Genomic DNA, 6,107 nt, shown 5'->3' with positions numbered 1-6,107 from the left:
AGACTCCAAAACCTTCACCTCCTGCTAATGAAGCACTCAACTAACCTCAAGACAAACCAATCGAAGAAGCATAACCCAACGTCTCCAAGGTATGCCTGGATTTTTCTTGTATGTCTTAAATGTCTCCATTTCAACTTTAAAGTTACTTCTCTCTCTTTTCAGGAAAACCAAAAGATACAAGATGACAACGAAGCGACCCCAATAGGTATCCCTCGATTCGCTTCGTCCGAAACAATCTCACTAGTCATATTTTCTTGACTCTTGTGTTTCAACTGTTCACCTAGCTCCCCAATAAAACGCCAATCGTATCTACCCAACCGCCTTCTAACGTGGTCATTGATGTCGAGTTGAACTCTCCCCACTGCATGGAAGAGATGGACAATACTTACCTCTGATCATGATAACATTGTTCCAACTGATTTTTAACCTGACAACCCAGCAAGACATAAGTAAGAGCAAGCTATGCCCAACACCGGAATTGCACCAACCAAAGAGACTCCTCAAACTGGTCACAAAAAACCCGAGCAAGTTTATACCGACGTGCATGATTCGATGTCGAACACCTCACTGAGCACGGTAGAGATTATTACTCTAAAGGGAAAAAAACCTACTGAGACTCTTAGAAGGATACAAAAGCTATGCAGGTTATCGACGAATTCTAAATTACCTCATTCTTCTAATGCATCATTGGCTGATACTGATAGTGACTCGATCAATCTTCTTATTCAACAACAAAAAGCCAACATCTTCGAAGTCAACCTTCTTGCTACTATCGAGAAAGATGCCCAACTTGGCAAAGACATTCAGAAACTGCTAGCTAAACTTAACAAACAACAGGCGCCTGTTACTTTACTCAAATTTCTCTTCGAATTCGAAGCTTACTTCGATCAAGTCTCTAAAGATGTTGATCTCAAACACTCAACATATTCTAAGCTTCATCATGTTAAAGAATCCATGGTGGTGGCCTGGGACGCAAGCAGTGTGTCCAATTAAGAATTCGACAAGCTTGAGGCCAAACTTCAATATTACCCTGATAAGAAGACTTTAATTGAAGACATGATTTCCTAGCATCGCGTAAAGATCCTCGAGTTGACCTAATAAATTGACGTCCTAGAGAAAGAAAAGGCTAAGCTGGCTTGGGAAAAATCACTCCCCACAAGAGAAATGATTGACAAAGAAGCCACTAAGGGAGTTGAGCATGCTGAAGTTGCCATCAACTTAGGACTCGAGGTTACTTCTCTAGAAGAAATCCACGATCGAATCATTGTCGGGATCGACTTCTCCAAGCCCAAACTTGAAGAGCTTAAATTAAAATTCCCAGCTTAGACTTGTATTTCCTCTAAGTTTTGCTCACCTTTAATCATGATGTAATGACTATGCCATTTTGGCATTATTTCAATACCATTTTAGCATTTTTATTTCTTTATTGCAAATTATTCCTTATCAAATTGAATCTCTTGTAGCATAGACTTATACCTCTTAAGGTATTTACCATTCACTCTTAGAATTTGTTTATCAACTGCTAATTCCTCGATCTCATAAGTGTTGTTCAAAAATACTTGCAATACCCGAAATGGCCCCTCCCAATTTGAGGACCATTTTCCTAAAGCTCTGTCTCGTTGATCCATAGGCAAAATAACTTTCCAAACATAATCTCCAACCGAAAATGCTTTTGACTTAACCTTTTTATTGTACGCTTTGGCAATTCATTTCTTTTGTCGCATTAAAGCATCCAATGTTGGCAGCCTTTCTTCATCTAGATCGACCATTTCATCTAACATCATATTCCAATACGGGTCTGATGGAATTTCGTTCTACCTTTGAATTCGAACTAACTGCAAATAAATTTCAACAGGCAAGACAACTTCATGCCCATAAGTTAATTGAAATGGCGTTATATTTATCGCCTCTTTGGGAGACGTGCGGCAAGCCCATAAGACTTGGTCCAATGTTTTATACCAATTCTTTGGTTTTTTCCTAACATGTTTCTTAATTAAACTAATAATAGTTTTATTTGCAGCTTCAACTTGCCCATTTTCCTGAGCATAATAGGGTGTCGAAGTCAACAATTTAATTCCCATTTCAGAAGCAAACTTCTGCATCTTTCGACTAGTAAACACCGACCCTTGGTTTGTCATGATAGTCTTAGGAATTCCAAATCTATAGATAATTTGCTTATGGATAAAATCAATTATTGCTTCTTGATCAACATTAATTAGAGGGACTGCTTCGATCCACCTCATAAAATAATCAATACCAACCAAAATATATTTCTTACTCTTAGAAGATGCATGCCCAATTTATCCAATTAAATCTAAAGCCCATCCTCTTGTGACCAAGGCTTCACAACTGCATGCAATTCACTTACAGGAACATGTTGAACACCTGAGTGGATCTGACATTTTTGGCAACCTTTAGCAAAGTCAATGCAATCTTTCAACATTGTAGGTCAATAAACACCCTGGCGGCATAACAACCACCTCATCTTATGCCCCACTTGATGTGCACCACAAGATATGCCATAAACACTCGACACAACCAAGTATGCTTCTTCCTCACCAAGGCATTTAAGCAAAACTCCCTCAGTCATCTTCTTAAACAGTTCATTTTCGATGACCACATAGCTCAATAATCTATATTTGACCTTTCGATTCGTTGCTCCAACTGGGTTCCTTAAGTAATCAACTATGGGCCTCCTCTAGTTATCATTGACTAAACTTTCAATGGTACATATCTAAAAAAATTCTGGATCCACTGATCCAAGCTTTGTTAATGCTAGACCTGAGGGATAAAGTCTTGTCGCTTGTACCCTTCCTCGTGCTTCGATCAAATCCTTCAACCTTTCCTTAGGCACTTTATACCCAGAGGCAATTTGTGCCAATCGTTTGCTTCGTGGTTTTCAAGTCTAGGAATGTGTTAGATATCCATAAAATCGAAACATTTGATTAGTCGATTTACTATAATGAAATACATGATCAAGTTTTCCTTAATACATTTGTATTCTTTCGTTATTTTCTTCACGACTAGTTCATAATGTCCTTTTATTTCAACCCGTTTTGCCCCCAATTCTAACAAGATCTCAAGTCCGGCTATTAAAGCTTCGTACTCAGCCTCGTTATTGGAGCAAAAACCTTTGATTTTGTACTTAAACTTAGTCGAAATATTTCTTGGAGAAACAATCAATATTCCAACACCAACTTCATTCTTATGGCTGGAACCATCAAAGTATAACTTCCAAGGTTCCTTTTCTAAATAATTCGAAGGAGTCTCGATTATCACATGATCCATAATAAAATCAGCAACCACTTGACCCTTCATAGCCTTTAAAGGTACATATGTAAGGGTATATTCTGATAAAGCAAGTGCCCACTTTCCAATTCGACTATGCAAAATTAACTTAGACAACATATGTTTTATAACATCAAAATGGGAAGACATGTAAACATTAACTGTCTTTATGTATTGCTTTAGTTTTATACAAGAAAAATACAAGCAAAGGCACATCTTTTCTATAAGACTACACCTAGTTTCTGCATCATTCAAGACCCGATTGAGGTGATAGATGGCTCTTTTGACGCCATTATCATCCTCTTGTGCTAACATGCTTCCTATAGTCAAGTCTGAGGTAGAAATGTACAACTTCATACATTTATTCCTAACTGGAGGGGATAAAATAGGAGGATTTTCTAAATATTCCTTTATTTCGTCAAATGCCTTTGATGTTCTAGACTCCACACAAATTCTTCCTTCTTCAGGTGGAGTAGGGGCGAAAATTCCGGAATTCTGCCACTAAGGTTTGATATGAACCTCCTCAAAAAGTTGATCTTCCCTAAAAGATATTGCAACCCCTTTTTAGTCGAAGGAGCATTCGTCTTCATAATGGCCCTCATTTTGTTTTATTTTATTTCGATCCCTTTTTTGTGGACTACAAACCAAGAAAGTCTCCATCATGCACACATAAAGCACATTTTAGGGGATTCATTTTTAGTCCATGTTTCCTTATCCTTTCGAATGAGTGTAGGAGATGGTCGAGGTGACCATTTCTTGAGACGGACTTGATGATTATATCATCAATATATATTTGCATAAATGTTTCAAAATAATCATGAAAAATATATTTCATCACCCTTTGGTAAGTTGCCCCAACATTCTTTAAGCCAAATGGTATCACTACCCATTCGTAGGTGCCTAAAGCTCCTAGACATCGAAATGTCGTCTTCGGCACATCCTCGTCTGTAATAAAAATTTGGTTATAACCAGAATAACCATCTAACATACTAAGGTATTCAAAACCCGCTCTTGAGTCAGCCAATATCTTGGTAACATGCATTGGGTATTCATCTTTCGGGGTTGCAGGGTTCAGATCTCTAAAATTGATGCAAACCCTCAACGTTCCATTTTTCTTAATTACTGGAACGATATTGGCAAGCCATTCGACATACCTAGCCGCTCTTATGAACTTGCTTCTTAGGAGCCTTTCGATCTCCTCCTTTATTTTGGACATAATTTCTGGGGCAAAACGCCTAGGTGTCTGCTTGATTGGCTTCTTGTTTGCCTTTATTGGTAGCTTTAATCCCACCAATTCCCTACTCAAACCTGATATTTCTTTATAATCCTAAGAAAAACAATATTTAAATTCTTTAAGTAATTTAATTATCTTTATCCTCATATTTTGATGTATGTTAGCGCTGATATAGGTCGGCCTTCTGTTCAATTCATCACCCAAATTTATTTCTTCCAATAGATCTTGAGGATGCATCCTCATAATAGACGATCCTAGATCCTTCTCAAAACCCAGAGGCTCATCGCCGTAAATACAATCAAACCTCTGGACTTTTTAGACGTCATCTCCCACTATTATTCGCAGCTCTTTGACTGGTTGGGGTTCAACATTGACTTTTTGGCTTACGTCGAACACTTCTATCTCATTGGATTCACTAGCCATGTGTGGTACTTTGGCTTCCAAATCCTCTTTAAGTCTATTCTCGACCACGTAGGCCATGATTCGATCTAACGCATCAAATCCAGTAATCATCTTCAAATTTGTCTCCCCAACCTATTGGCCGTATTTCGTCAGAATCATAGAACCTTTCCCCCATAAACTCGCGATCCCATGTGAACCCATGGATAGGGTGAAGTTTAACAGAGAAAAAAGCCTCCTCAAGAGGCATATATGCAAACCCTGCTATGTGCATGACGCTATATTGGCCAGATTTTTGTCAAAATTTCTCTTATCTACATGGTTTACTTCAGCCATGTAGTATCCCTGGTCATCTTCAATATTCTCGACTATCCCGTCTTTGCATCAGATTGATATTCGGTGAAGAGACGAAGCCATCGCCCCTATTCCATGTATCCACTCTCATCCTAGTAGCAAGTTGTAGCTGGCTCTTGACACTATCACCATAAAGACAATGGATCGAGTAATGGACCCTACCGTTATATCCGCCTGAATGACCCCCATAGTCTGGCCAATTTTACCCTCATAGTTGGACAATACATATTATGGGGCCTTAAATCTGTATCAAATTTCCCTATCTTAGCCAACAAAAAATTAGGCATTAAATTCACCGCTGCCCCACCATCCACCAGGATTTTATTCACTATGGTACCTTTGACCTTTGCCCTTATAAAAAGGGGTTTTAGGTTGTTCTTCATACCCTCATGGGGTCGTTCAAATAATGCATTTTTTCTCTTCGATACACCCATTGTTCATTATAAAATAACATACTGGCTTGTGTTTCACCATCTCCTCCTCTTCACAATCTTTAATCTCAGCAACTTCTGTCATGCAATCCTACTCCCTAGGAAGCATAAAAACTACATTACATAGGACATTGAAATCCCCTTCTGACATGGAGTCAATTTTTTTTGTGACCAATTCATCTTCTTTCGCCTGAGCCTCTTCCTTGATATTTGTCTTTGTCTGAGTTGTCTTGAGAGAAAAAAAATCCCTTCCTATTGGCTTATTTGCTTGATCCTTTTCCTGATTCTAATATTACTTATTGTTACCCGACTCAGCAGCATCTCTGTCAACCTTTTTCTTCCTCAGAAACCTCCCCCATTGCGTCCTTGACATGGGTCTTTTGCCTTTATAATTGCTAGGT

This window comes from Lathyrus oleraceus, chromosome 5 (assembly GCF_024323335.1).
Source record: "Lathyrus oleraceus cultivar Zhongwan6 chromosome 5, CAAS_Psat_ZW6_1.0, whole genome shotgun sequence".
Taxonomy (NCBI): Eukaryota; Viridiplantae; Streptophyta; class Magnoliopsida; order Fabales; family Fabaceae; genus Lathyrus; species Lathyrus oleraceus.
The sequence above is the reverse complement of the archived record's forward strand: the minus strand, read 5'-3'. Positions refer to the sequence as shown.